A 15,587-nucleotide genomic window follows, 5' to 3' on the forward strand; every position below is an offset into this window, starting at 1 on the left:
AGTGAACAGCAGTAGATCTACTCTTCATCTGTTTTAGGCCCAGTGAAAGATCTGAAGCAGAAATGGTGTCATTAGGAGAAGAAGAACGGCGAGGAGGCAGCAGCTCTTAAAGATGAAACACAGCAACTTAGCCCTGAGCTCAGAGAGCTTCACATGAAAAAGCTCCTCAAGCAGATCATGTCAGAGGTTTGTCATCAACAGGAGGAACTGTTCATATCATAGAATGAAGGATGCTGTCAGCTGATGAAGAAGGTTATTAATGGCAAACGTTCACATTGAAGTCAAATTGTTGTGGTGTTGAACAGATTCATGGACTGATTGTCTCCAGAATGTTAGAAGAGCTTCAATGAATCATAGAAACAACTTACAGCTGCACAGTTGTGTCAAACACATCTTTGTGCATTGTGGATTTTGTGTTTCTACATGTGACACACGTCTAAAACATGCACACAATTTGAAGACAAACAGGGACTCATTTGTTCCCACAGCCAGATGCTGAGAGCCATTTCCTTGTAGTCCTGTGTCTATATATATGTACCATTAGATGTTATTGGAATGATTGTCAGCTTTGATAGTTTCATGTATGTTTAGCTGGACGGCTGTTTGATCCTCCAATGTTTAAAGGTGTCCAGTCCTGAGACACTGGGGGTGGAAACAGCTGTGATGTCATTGGACTGTCACAAAGACAGAAGTGCATGAAGTGAGCAGCCAAGGAGCGCCTGATGTTTTGGATTCAACAGCATTTGAAAGGTTGACACAGACACATTTGCACATAGAAAGCTGAATTTGTCATATGCACACAGTGAACTCACTGTTCAGTGTTTTTCAGGAAGCTTCTTAACTGCCTCTGCTGCCAAAAAGCAGCTGATGTCCTTGAGAAGAAGCTGAAGAAGTCTTCAACAACAAATACAGGAAGTGGACTTTCAAAACTAGATTCACTTTAGACTCACACAAGAAATGACTCAACTAGCTGTGTTGATTGACTCCTTTGACTCTATGAAAGCTCAGTGTGTGTCTGTACACAGACTGTTGTGTTGGACTATTATTCAGTTGTCTGCTTTTCAAATGTCTGCATCTCAGTGTAGATGAGGCTGGGGGTCATGGGAGGCCACCATAGCAGTCTCTTCAACATCATGACATCATCATAAATGCTGCTGGACTGTCTGATGGGCTGACGGTGAAAAAGCCGTCGGGAAGGAAACAGAAGACATTTCAGAGGCTGCAGCAGATTTCTTTGATTTGGGGCCTTTTTCAGCTTTATTGGACAGAGCAGTGAAGATAAGTGACAGCAAAGCAGAGGAGAGAGAAAGGGGGCGTGGTCAGAATCAAAGCCAGGCCAGCTGCTCTCCACCTCGTGGCACATGGTCACCTGCTCATCCTAGTGAGCTCCACCAGCAGCCCTTTCACACAGTTTACACTGTCAAACACTGTGTGTGGACCTCAGCTAACAATAGGCTATTTAAGTCTGGACTACATGCTTTTATATTGAGGCAGATTTTTACCTGTTTTTATTCCATCAGCAGCTCAACATCATGAGCAGCTTTGACATAAAGACATCAAACTCAAGCTGACTTTAAACTGGATCTACTTTTAATACAGGGGCTCAAAAACACTAACATCTTTATTATATATCAGGACAGAAAGTCATTTCATCTCAAATGGAAAACAGCTTTATTTGGAATAATCAGCACTATCAACTGGTTGGGATCTCCACCAGTTTCATGTCTTCCAGCTTCTCCAACAAAGTTCCTGTAAAATCAGCATCTTTATTGGTTGATAGTGATTGATTATTCAGTCCCAATCTGCTGTCATCTAAAGAACAAAATGATGTTTCTATGAGTCAAAAAGCTCCAGATGTTGTTCACAAAGAAAACAAAGATTAGAACTTAAACACAAAGTGTTGAGCCAAAATGTTCCCAAGCTGCTCTTTTTGAAATGGCAGAGGTACAGTGGTGTCTAACAGCACACTGTGGAAGGCAAACATGTTCTTGTTGGATGAAACTTCATGAATCCTTTGTAGATTTGAGCTTTTGGAGCCTTTCTTTCTCTTCAGGTGTACAGAGGCTGAGGAGGCAGGGAAGCAGGTGGAGCTGTTGTAATGCTGGCAGAGGGTGTGTCTTAGTAACTCTGTGAGTAGAACTGGATCCAACATTGTGGATTTGATTTGAGCCATTAAGATCTCTGCACACTGTAGGATTTCCCTGTGATTCACTGCGGGGGCATTTTGGAGTCTGTCAATGAAACTCTTCATATTTGTGTTGACACCAGTTTATAGAAACAGACAAATGTGTCATGCTTTTGTTCGGCCTCCACAAATATACACATTTGTTCATTGGTGGACTTTTTGGAAGGAGACACATTGAAAACCATGTTAATAAGATCTTGTTGTTTCCTGTGGATCCGACACAGAGAGTGGACTTCAGACAGAAAGCGTGGAAGAGATTTTAGAGGCCGTGTGTGCAACAGGAAGTTTCTGTATGTTTGCTGATCTTCCATGTGGAAAACAACACGTGATGTTTGTGAAGTTCTACAATGATCATTGTTCTGACAGCATTTTGAGTGGGAACAGTCAAACTGAGAGTAGTGGGAGTTATTTACTGATTGAAACAAGCTGATGTTTTGTGCATGATGAAGATCAGCAGCTCAGCTGATCAATGATTGACATCTATCAGTCATTTCATGAGATGAAGTCATCAGCAGACATTTGTTCTAACTGTGTGATAAATGTCAGAACGTCAGGGCTCTGCTTTAGTCACTACTTGATGATCATTGGCTCATTGTTGAATCACGTGGCCCAGTCTGACCTCTGACCCTTTGCTGCAGGTCTTCTGTGTTATCTCCACTTTCATGTCTGATCTTCTGCTGTATCGTCCAAAATAAACATCTGAATCATTTCCAACACTTCAGCAGATCTTTAGTTTGGGCAGCACAGTACAAAATAACACATATTACTATACTGCCCACTTCCTGATCTTATTGGATCTGTGTGTGAAGGTTGGTGAAGGAAACACATGTTACTGAGTGAATCGCTGCCATTAGGAACTAGTTTTTATATCACAGCCTAGAATCACACAGGACCATTTCTGCAAGGGAAAAGTCCTAATTGGAGGAAATCATTGTGTAGTTTGTGCGACTGTTGTTGTAAATGAAGAATTGTCCCAACTACATGTGCTGCTGACCTTTGACCTTTCTTTAGGTGCACAGAGGAGTCTGTGGAAACATCCAGAACTGAGGCAGTGCTACAGATTCTTCAAATAAAGTGGTGTATTATCCATGTTTTCTATGGATCACATCAATATCCTGATCTAACAAGCCCCCTTTTTGTGGATTTTAGAGCCTCTGACTTTTGCTGCGTCTGTGTCTCATTTCAAGCACAAGAGCAAGAAGTGGATGAAGAAATGGGGCGAGTGGGGTCAGTGTGGTGCATGTCAGCTGTGCTCATGCTTTCACAAAGAACATGTGTGTTCATTGGCAGCATTAAGGTGCACTTTAGTCTTCATAATAATAAAGTATTGTGACTTTATTATTGTGAATCCTCACAGTCATGTTGCAGCTCTGCTTTGCTTTAAGAAAATGTTCTACCAGGATGTTACTTTCCTAAACGTGTTCTCCAAATGTTCCCAAAGACTTTGTTCTAAGTAGTTCTACATGATGAAACATTCACACTAAGTTTAAGAAGGACACACAAACACCATCTGTCCTTTCATCATGTGTACAAACGTGTTCAGATGTCAAATGTACCGTGAATGGATGCAAATGTGGATCGTTCCAATAAAACGAGACAGTTTTGTAAGTGGATCCCAGTTTGAAGTTCATTGAAACCTATAAGAACATGTTATTCAAACCAACTTTATCCAACAGGAAGAAGCATCAGGGGAACAGGAAACATTCAAACATGTTTACTGTAAGAACTGCACAAAGGAAGGAAACACAATCCTACACACGACCACTTTAAAATGGACATTTAGCTTTTCAAACATCAGGGAGTGCTGCAATAACAACACTGTGCCCATTCTGATCAGACTGAAAGATTTATAGAGATTTATCCATGTGCTGGAAAAGGATTTGATATCAACATATCTGCAGATTAGTAGGAGCATTTTCTTCATATTGATTTAGAGTTCAGTACTAGGAATATGTAGAATTAACATCTGTGTACATGACGAGTGATGAAAACTTTCAAAGGACGTCAGAATTGGTGTCTCTATCTGTGACTGTCCCAGAGGAACCTACCTGAGGGATTATTAAAGATCTGTCTATCTAGAAAGACTTGCATTGATTCACAGTGTACAATTCTTTCTAATCTATTAACATCTTCCTCCAAATCCTGTTTCTGCTGCATCAGAAGGGCTCAAACCTCCTGCTGTTGTCTGCTGGACCATCAATTCTACTTTATGATCATCTTCAAAGATAAAAACGTGAGTTTATTTGTGAACTCTGTGAAATGATGTTTAGTTTGAACCAATCCTGTGTCAGCTGCAGCCACATCATTGCCACGCATACAAATGGCTGCGTTCCTGTTTAGACCTGCTGGCTGTCAATGGGCTTCATTCCATTTCAGACTGCCGGTGGTCGCTGTGATCTAAACTCAACATGGCTCCTGTGTTAGAAGAGCCTCTGATTTTAAACTTTGCACACTGAATAGTTTCTTTGCAACACTATGGAGCTACCAGCCCAGTATATGTAGCCCATGTAGCTGGAGTTATCAAGCTGCACTGACAAACATCAGGACTCATGTGATCCCTACATGTGGACCTTTCACACATGGATCCAAGTGCAGATTCAACTCTGCATTACATTTGACTTCAGCTGTTACACACTTTCATTTTCTAGCTGTGTCACTTCCTGCTTTTTGGATCAGATAGTTTATCCATGTCCACAAATGTTTGGCTGCATATTTGTATCATCTCTATTTTCCAGTCTTCATACAGCCGATATTTCATGTGGACTCCAATCTGCCACCTGCCATCACGTTTTCAGGGTTCATTCAGTGTTGAAATGTAGGACAAACAGCAGCACATGTTCTCTAAATGTTTGCAGTCATTTTAAATGAAGCTGATACTACATGAGACATTTTGCACATTTATTGTCTTTGAACAGAGAATAATAAAGCCATCAAACATATACAGGCTGTGCAAATACAAACGTCTGTGGTGCATTTGATGACCTGCAGAGGAGAACAAGTCGGGCTTTTCAGCCCTAACACAACCTCTTTGTTCTCAATACTACAAAACCTTCAAAGGCTGATATGCAAGTTTGCATGAATCACCAACACAGTTGTGTTTGTTTCTAGTATAGTTATAAATAAGCTGATCAAATATCTGCTCATATCTGATGAACTGGACATCACAGCATGTTGTTAATCCGTCATATCAAACTAAACAGTGTTGCTGGTGTAAATATCCTCCAATAAAGTCAGATGAGGGCTGCTGTTGCCAGGTAACGATGATGTCACACTGGATCTTCTGATCTTTAGCATCGTAGCGCTCGGAGTCTGATGTTGGCTCATGTGTTGTCAGACACCAACATGACGTTCTACTAGTCAAGGCCTCACCTTAACCCACTGATGCTGATCACACAGACCCACTAATAGAACTGTTTGATCAGGTTTATGCAGCGTCACCATTAGTGTCACATTTAATCACATTTACATTACAAGCCCACTACAACCATTATCAACATGTTGAATTACATTATACATCTGCAGTGATTTAAAGTATTTTAACCTGGTTCAGTGTTTCAGGAGGAGATTTCCATCAAACTCTGGATTCTGATTCAGATCAAACTAACAATCCAAAGCAGCAACTTTCAAATCACTGGATTCTTCTTGGTGGCTTTCAGATGAGCTCATGTTACAATCAGCTGCTGTGTGTGTTGTTGTTGTGTAGCTGAAGCTCTGACTCACATTTCATATGTGACCAAAGGAAACTTGGTGCTGTGTGACACACTTTGGATTCTCTGCTGCTGCTTTGAACTCTTCAAACTAAAGAGCCAAACTGATGATTGACTGTGCAGCTCTGACATGGCACCAAATGTCCCTGTTATCAGCTGCTGGATGGACGTTATCAGAGCTTTTTAGTCCCACACGGATCACCAGGAGCTCCTCCTCGGTCTGCAAACAGGCTCAGCAGCTCTGATCGTTCATTGGAGTCAGCACAGAGTGTGGAGACATCTAGTGGTCGTGGAGAGTAGCGCCATCAAAGCTCTGCTGGTGAATGTAGTTACTGTAAGGTCTCTGATGGAGCTCTGTGATTGGTGGATTGTCCAAACTAAATCAAGGTATCAAGTTCCTTGACGAGTCAGGTTATTGATTATCTGGAGCAAGAGTACTGACAGGAACTCGAAAGAGAGAGGGGTGTGGTTCATCAGACAGAGAAACATGTTACATTGGACAAATACCACTGCTGGTTGTGAAAATGCGTCAGTAATTGAACATGTCACAGACAAAGTGATTGTGCAGGTGTGTGGTGTAAAAATAGTTTTGTTTTCATTTCTATAAGAGATGTGCTGTAAAAGAAACCAGAAGAAAAACTGAGGAAAAGAGACACAAGACAAAAATATTTTGATTATTTGTGACAATAGAAAATATTATAGAAGGAAAATAACATTCTCATTTTTAAATACAGCCTGACAAATGACATATTTAGTTGTTCACAAGTAAAGATCCAGTGTTGTGTTGGGCTCCATAGTTCTGTGTTATAAGTAAAAGTGTTGTAGCGACTAATAATAATCTTTTTTATTGTGTGAATTTTCTCATCGATTTCCCATGCACCGCAGTAAGCTTGAGTGGTGGTGGGCGTTAAAGATTTTCTTATATAGATTTTTGCCCATTTTGGGGGGAAGTACGGTAAAAAAATGTATTTTGAAATATGTTTCAAAATTTACTAAAAATGTCCAAAAAATATGTGCTAAAATACATTTTAAAATATGTTATAAATATATTTTAAAATGTATTTTTAACACATATATTTTAGATACACAGAAAGTCTTCACTTACTATATATGGCTGTCATGGTTTCCTTTTCAAGGGCAGTTCTTTGCTCTGTGCCGATGTCCATTTTGCTCTGTCCACCTATAAAAAGCATGAACATTTGAGTGTCTGTCTAGTTTTAGATTTCAAAAAATCTGATCTTTGTTCATCTAAACATTTGAACTACAATGATATGCTATTGAGAGATACTTTTATAGGTACTTTTTGGTAAAGAAACTGGTGACAGAGAAGTAGGCTTTTTAAAATACTATTGTTACATGCCAAGAGATGTGGCTTTGCTTTTGTGTTCTTTTTATCTGTCAGGTGTCAAGCCTCCACCTATTGGCCAGTTCAAAGTTGATTGGCATGTGTCTATCGGCTGGCCTAGGCACAGTTGGCCAATCACTCTCCGGGGATCACTATAAATGAGCAGCTCCCTGGCCAGCTGGTGGTGGCTGGTTTCTGTCTTATGGCAAACATTTGTGTGAAGGCTTCTGTGTATTTTGAGAGTGTGTGATGGGAGGCTGGACAGGTAAGCTGGGGTACCCTATATACTGGCTGCAGAGTTTAAACTAGTGATGGTGAGATGAAGCCTCGTGATGAACTGAAGCTTTCCATCCAACTGGTCGACTCATGGTTCGAAGCATTGTGATGATTTATTTGCTCTACTGCACCATCAAGTGAACAATTCAAGTCAAACAGGCTCAGTGATTATAATGATGTATTGTTCAAACCTCTAAACTGAATAAATAAATTGTTTTCATGGTTATTTATCCCAAATATGTCTCAGTATGTATTTATTACTGTGTGCATACTTTATGAGGAAAGATGAGATAAAAAACAAATCTCTTCCTTGCTGGTTCCATTGAAGAAGAAATGCTCAAGTAACTATTTAGCACGTACGTAATCCAGTTCCACAACACAATGTGATGGGGGAATCAGCTGTGTTTTGCTACGCATTTTACTTCGAATCTGGAGCAAACCGGCTAGCCATTCCTGAATCAGTCACATGGTACGGACTGCCCGCGAGGCCTCGAACGTCACGTAATCAAAGCAAGCCTCGATGCGCGCTTCACAAAACTCCCCGAGATTACCCAGCACATGCTTCAAAGCCTTGACACACAGGACACATCACTAGTTTAAACTGTTAGAGACACTAGGTTATGCGGTTGATGCCACTTTTGTATGTTTTTACTGACCTTTTGTCGAGTAGCTAGGTAGGCCTTTTGTTTTGCTTTTTTTTTTTTTTTTTTAGTTAGGCCCTGGAAGCTATCTATTTCCTTTTGTTTTATTAATTTCTTTGATTTGGCTCAACTGCCCAGTCCTCATCCCCCACCTTTTTCTTTTGTTAAGTTTGCCTATCAAGGCAAGCAACCAATAAATCCTGCCTACTTCTTAACTTTCCTGTTGTCCTCCTTCATTGATGTGGTTGTCCGGTGTTGCTGTCTCTTCCTGCCTTTGCCTCCACCATGGTGGGGGGGACATAACACCGTTAGCTAACCATTTGAACTGACTTTTAAAGCTGTTTACTTTTGAAATTGCTGTGGATCAAAACCTCCAGTGGGAAGGCAGCCATTAAAAGAACACTGTAAGGAAGAGACTCCCTTACTACATTTATTTATATTATATTCTCTGTATAGCACTTTAGAGCACACTTTCACTTTATTAAAAGCACCTTATCAAGCACTTTATTTAGCATTGCACTTTAGGCATGGATTTGCACAGTAAAACATTTGCACACAAGAAGTTTAAATATTTATTGATTATTTATTGGGAATTTTAAAATCAGTTGGTAGCCTTGTTTCAGATCCTGCACAGCTGCTCCTCATCAAGGAATGTGGTGGTTGTCTGTCAGGAGAGAAGAATGGTGATTGAGATTATGATTAAGGTTTACCAGTAAGGAAAACTAATGCAAGTGTGTGTGAAATCTAGGAAGAAAAGTGGCGCAAATAAGTGTTTGTAAGATAATGATTACTCACCTTTCTTGCCTGTGTCCTCTTCAGGGTGTTTGGGCAAATGTTTCCCCGGGGGTCCAGACACCATTTAAAGGTTCCGGGAGAGACCATTGGTAAAGAGAGTGTGGTGAATCTTTTTGTGCTTGGGTTTCTGGGTTTTTATAGTATTGGGTTTGGTGTAAAATTAAAGTGTGAAATATTTATTAATATAAAAATGTGAAATGTATTTATGTATTTATTTATTCTAATTGATATATTGTATACTGTGGTGGAAGGTTGGGATTTAAGAATTTACCTAAGAGTGGAATAATGGTTTGGTCTGTGACAGCTGAACATATTTAAGGCTGCTGGTTGTCATTAGAGGAGGATATATTGTGCTGTGAAGAAGCTCGGAGTTAATTGTTGTAAGGAGAGCTGTATGGCAAATAAATACTTTTGTTCCACTGCACTTGCCTTCGTCCAACTCACTGTGTTTCCAGCCGCTAAGGGCCGCCCTGTTACAAACACACACCATTGAAGTGGCTGTTTGGGCCTGAAGGGCAGCAGCCCACTGATGTTTAAGATTTTTTACCTCTGTAGCATGTGATAACTCAACCTGTGGTTGTAATCACATAAAAAGAGTGTTTCAATATAAATTGGTTTAAAAAAAACACATTTGAGTATGTACGTATCTAAATTTTCAGCAAACATTACTTACATATTCAGCATCACTGGAACCCTTTAAATAAATAAATATATACATACAAATTCAACAATGTTGTTACAGAAAGACTATTACTGGTAAACTAAAGGAAAGAAGGAAGAACTTCGAAGATTATCTAATTATCTATTTAAGCACATATACAGTAGGATGCAAATGTTTGGGTAACCTTGTTAATAGTCATTATTTTCATGTATAAATCGTTGGTTGTTACAATAAAAAATGTCCGTGCAATATATCATATAGGAGACACACACAGTGATATTTGAGAAGTGAAATTAAGTTTATTGGCTTTACAGAAAGTGTGCAACAAAAACGTGCGCAAAAAGAAAGGTGTGTGGGTAATGTTATCTCCCACTCTTTAAATATTGAAGAATGCCATAGGGCTGCACAATCAATTAATCTAGTGGCAATTACAATTAAGGATACCACAATTATGTAATCGTTCAAAGTGGCAATAATCGTCCATGCATGCTTAAGATGTTTTTGTTTTTTTTATCAAGATAAACAAATCAAATGTATAATTGACATTTGGGCTTAATACTCTAGAACAGCAATGAAGGATTTTAATTAGTGTTTTCAGCTTATGTTCTTGTAAACTAGGACATGCAGTTGCTCAAAACAATGGTATAAACATCATTCAGTGTAATTGTGTTAATTGTAATTAATAACCACAATTAAATTTTAAGGAAAAATGACAATCATGACTTTGTCATAATTGTGCAGACCTAGAATGCCCAAAGATTGAAGGAACAGGTCGTACAGAACTGCTACATCGATCACTACGGCCGTCTTCTTCTGTTTGTCTACCACCACTATGTCCGGTTGGTTAGCCACCACTATTTGTCCGTCTGTATCTGGAAGTCCACAGGATCTTAGCTCGGTCTTCTACATCACCTTGGGGCATCTTCCATTTTGACCTCGGGACTCCAGGTTATACTGGCACAGACGTTTCTGTACACTATGCCGGCCACTTGTTATGGCGTTCCATGTATGCCTTGCCTGCTAGCATCTTGCACCCTGCTGTTATGTGCTGGATTGTCTCTGGGGCATCTTTACACAGCCTGCACCTGGGGTCTTGCCTGGTGTGATAGACCCCAGCCTCTATGGATCTTGTGCTCAGTGCTTGTTCCTGTGCTGCCATGATTAGTGCCTCCGTGCTGTCTTTCAGTCCAGCTTTGTCCAGCCACTGGTAGGATTTTTGGGTATCAGCCACCTCCGCTATCTGCCGGTGGTACATATTGTGCAGGGGCCTGTCCTTCCATGATGGTTCCTCGCCTTCCTCCTCTTTCTTGGGTTTCTGCTGCCTGAGGTATTCACTGAGCACGCTGTCAGTTGGGGCCATCTTTGTGATGTATTCGTGGATGTTCCTTGTCTCATCCTGGACTGTGGTGCTGACACTCACCAGTCCCGGCCCCTTCCTTCCGCTTAGCGTACAGCCTCAGGGTGCTGGACTAAGGAGCTCTCTTGTCTTTATGTCAGTGGCTTCTATCTCCTCCTTTGGCCAGCCTATTACCCCAGCAGGGTACCTGATCACAGGTAGGGCGTAGGTGTTGATAGCCCGGAACTTGTTCTTACCGTTCAGCTGACTCCTCAGGACTTGCCTGACCCTCTGCAGGTACTTGGTGGTTGCAGCTTTCCTAGCGGCCTCTTCCTGGTTTCCATTTGCCTGCGGGATCCCCAGGTACTTGTAGCTGTCCTCTACGTCTGTAATGTTGCCCTCTGGTAGTTTGAGCCCCTCAGTTCTGACTACCTTCCCTCTCTTTGTTATCATCCGACTACACTTCTCCAGTCCGAACGACATTCCGATGTCATTGCTGTATATCCTGGTAGTGTGGATCAGTGAATCGATGTCTCGTTTACTCTTGGCATACAGCTTGATGTCATCCATGTACAGGATGTGGCTGACAACTGCTCCATTCCGTAGTCAGTATCCGTAGCCAGTCTTGTCAATTATGAGGGGGTTAAGGCCTACGCAGAACAGCAGTGGGGACAGAGCATCTCCTTGGTAGATCCCGCACTTGATGGTGACTTGTGCTATGGGCTTGAGGTTGGCCTCTAGTGTTGTCCGCCACATCCCCATTGAGTTCCTGACGAAGGCTCTCAGGTCCTGTTGATCTTATATAGTTCTAGGCATTCCAGGATCCAGGTGTGGGGCATTGAGTCATAGGCCTTCTTGTAATCAATCCAGGCAGTGCACAGCTGTGAGACAAGAATGGTGACAGACTTCAGGATTGGACACAAACACTTGCTGTTTCTGACCTTTATGGTCACCATAGTAACGCCTGACATCCTCTGATTAAACACTGTCAACAGCCAATCAGTTCTCTGAACAAAGCAGCATGCAGACCATTCATTTCCAAGTTTAAAGCAGCGAAGAACACAGTCTGTAGGTGAGGAAGAATTTAGTGAGAGCAGATGTTTCGATGGAATTCTTCCAGTTAACAGCTGGAACCGTCCATCTGGATTGTTGTGGTTGTTGTTGGGGTTCCTAAAGAGCTCAGAGTGGACAGACCAAGGTTATTGTAATGAATGAAAGTCCAAAGTAAAACTAGGAGTGAAAAACATTTTCATCAACATAAATAAAAATCCAAAGATTAGAAAAAGTGAAGCAACAATGAGTCCTAGTACAGTCCCAGCAGTGAAGTCCCTGCTGCTCTTTATACTGGATGTGCTGCATCACTGACTGACAGCTGAGGAAGAGTCTCTGGGAATGTCTGTGAAGGTTCTCAGTCATCCAGGTCATCGTAGTCTAAGGAGCTTGGAAAGAAAGCGTCTGGACTTCTTTAAGTTGCTTGAAGACGTTTCACCTCTCATCTGAGAAGCTTCTTCAGTTCTAAGGTCAAATTGTGGAGAGTCCCAGATTTAAACCCCATGGGAGTATCCCCCCAAAGAGGGACAAAGGACCCCCTGATGATCCTTTACCTAATCACATTAGCCAAGCTGTGAAAATGGGTGTGGGTCACAATCAGCCAGGGTTTCGGGTGGGCTCATTGTGAAACCTGGCCCCACCCTATGATGTGATTTCCTGAGGTCAGATAGCCCAGGGTGTGAGTGGGCGTTAAGGCGTCTGGGAAGGGATCTCAAAACTGGATTATAGATGGCAGACAGTTGGTGTCGTAAACCACCGCCTCTGTTTAAAGATGGTCGCTCACAGTGGACATAAATGGCTTCTTTCACTCCTCTTTCAAACCATCTGTCCTCGCTGTCCAAAATGTGAACATTGGCATCCTCGAAAGAGTGACCATTGTCCTCTAGATGTCATGGTCGACCAGTGTTCTTAGTTTTCCTGTGGTTTTATATTTTGTTCTTTATGTTCATAGGATTGTTTTGTTTGGTATTTGGATTCCCCCGTGTCCGTGCTTGTATTGTGGTGTTTGTTCTGGTACCGTGTTCCATCCTTTGTGTTCTGTATTCTCCTCATCCCCTCATGTATTCCTTCTTGTTCTCTGCCTTCTCTGTGCTCCTCTCTGTGCTCTTCTCTGTGTACTCCGTGTTGTGTTTAAGGTCCACATCTTAGTGTCAGTATTTCAGTTTCGTGTCCTCCCGCTCTGTCATATGTGATTGTCCTCAGCTGTGTTCCCCGTGTGTTCCCACTTCCCTCATTACCTTCTGTGTATTTATGTCAGAGTATCCCTTTGTTCCGTGTTGCGTCGTCCTCTAGGTTGTGTGCATTCCCTCGTGTCTTCCCAGTGCCTCAGCTCTAGTTTCCCCCAGTATAGTTTTGTATGACTTATGTTCCTATTAATAAAGACCTGCCTTTTGAGTTATCCCCGCATGTCTTGAGCATCGACTGTAGAAAACATGGACGACGCCACAGCTCCCCAAAAATGAAGCCAAAACGTCTCTATCGCCCCTGGTGTCTGGCTGCAGTATAGGTCATAAACCCCGCCTCCTCCATGTTAGCGGATGGGACTGGGGTCAGACTAAAATAAATTTATTCTCCTTAGATAATTTTTTTCCAAAGATTCTTTCTTTTGTTATCAATAGTTCTCATCATGCTGATTGATGTCCAAGGGTCTCCTTTCCCATAAGTTTGATTCTAATTCCTACCGCGGCGATGTTAAATTGGGTGAAACGTCATCATAGCAGCTTTGACTGGCAGCTGCAGTCACGGAGAAACTTGCGTATCTCTGTTCGGGAATAGCAGATAGAGCGTAGATTCTGAGAGGAGGGCCAGCGTTTACGCTACGAAAACACGACCGAGTGTTTTAACCTGACAGCCTGAGGTGTTCTTCAGTAAACTGGACTACCCGACAGAAGGACCCGAGGCCCGCTGCACTTTTCCGGTAAGTTAAACGTGTTTGTAAGCTAATCCGTAACTACTGTCCTTAGCTAGCTCCTGAGACCTAGCTAGCTAAAATGAGCACTCGGCTGTCGGGGTTCGTTTAGCTAATCTGTGCAGGTGAATGAACTTACTAAAGAAATTAAGAGAAACGTTCCGGGCTGCTCAGTCACTAATTACTGTTACTGTACTTTTATTACAAGTATTATACTGTAAAAGCAACAGGCTGCACCCTGCTGCAGCTCCTGTGCAGAGCTGAATATTAAATATGTGCAAACAGCAGCATGTTTTCAGTCTCTTGCCACATCTGTAAAGACAGTAACATTTTTTTAAAAGCTTGTACTTCAGTAACTCCTCATTAATCAGGAGCTATGGATTAAAGTACTGTAGTGTACTGTAATACTGAAAAATGTAAGAGAAGAACTTCAGATCCTGAGTGTGTGAGGACAGAAGAATCAGCTTTATTTCAATTTTGAGGGATAAAATTTATATTTGAGTTTGATGGTTCTGTTCTCTTTGTGATTACAGGAGCTGCCCTCAGATTCAGACCTCAGCACCACCCAGTGACAGCAGACAGATCATCCAACATGTTCACATGTTAACTGCAAAATGAACTGATGAAAACAGTGCAAAGGTTAAAGTACCACACGTGCTGTCAGTGAAAGCTGCAGCTTTATTGATAAAGTTAAAGACAAAAAACAAAAGGATTAATCACTCATGTAACTGTGTCACTATATATCAGCATTAACAGGACCTCAGTTTGGTGTTTCACAAAGCTGCTGATCTCAGACCTGCACAGCTTCCGCTTTAAACACTTGATGTACTCAGCTGCATGAAGAGCATATGAGATTTTCTCTGACACAATTAAATAAAACCTGATGAAGGTCAAAGGTCGTCACTTGTATGTTGAACTACAAACTTGTCATCTGGAATTCTTTCACAGTTCTTTGCACATAGTGTGTTATTTACCATAAAGTAATTCAGAGTTATTCATACCAGAGTAACCAGAGAGGATCATATATTTTTAAATATATAACTTTCTACAGGACTGAATATAATATCTTTATGTAAAAGTCTGGCCTCTGAGGAGTATCCAAGTATTTATAACATTACACAAACCAAAGGTCTCATCACAGTGTTCATGAAATGCTGGGTGTATCCATCTCCTGGGGCGGGCTTACGGAGGAGTGCTGAAGATTTCCCTGTGAGGGAGCTGCTGGTGAATCATGAGTCCTGCTTGATCAATGCGATGAGCTTCAGTCTTCCTGGTGTTTCTTAAATGATGCCTCTTTCAGTGGGTCAACAGAACTTCTGGCACAGGACAGCTGTGATGAAAGAAAGGAAGAAGTTTCTCCAAACCTCTGGACCCAGGAAACCCAGCTTGGTCCTGATGGTCTCCCTCACTAGTTCTCTCCAGAGTGAATGTAGCTGTTGATATAATATGGACTCTATTATTAAATGAAAAGAACAAATTAGACTACACTACTGAAACGTTCTGCTGAGTTTTAAAGTCTCCATGTTACCAGGCTGTAGACGGCTCTGAAGATTTAAACAGTTTTAGATCCATTACACTCACAGTCTTATGTTAAAATCTCAAACTTATGTTAAAATTCAAGGACAGCATTATATTTTGATATTAACAGTAACTCTGGGCTTCTGTAGAGTGTGCAGACATCG

The 15,587-nt window shown here is 41.4% G+C and overlaps 1 long non-coding RNA gene across 1 annotated transcript; it reads right to left on the bottom strand.

The window, feature by feature from the left end:
* Positions 1-8,702: 8,702 nt before the first annotated feature.
* LOC112845315 (uncharacterized) lies at positions 8,703-9,413 on the bottom strand. The gene is made up of 2 exons (XR_003218124.1): positions 8,950-9,413; positions 8,703-8,818 (listed from the first exon to the last, which is right to left on the bottom strand). It is a non-coding gene; the product is annotated as an uncharacterized LOC112845315 (long non-coding RNA).
* Positions 9,414-15,587: the final 6,174 nt, after the last annotated feature.

The sequence above is a fragment of the Oreochromis niloticus genome, unplaced genomic scaffold (assembly GCF_001858045.2).
Source record: "Oreochromis niloticus isolate F11D_XX unplaced genomic scaffold, O_niloticus_UMD_NMBU tig00006662_pilon, whole genome shotgun sequence".
NCBI classification, from domain to species: Eukaryota; Metazoa; Chordata; class Actinopteri; order Cichliformes; family Cichlidae; genus Oreochromis; species Oreochromis niloticus.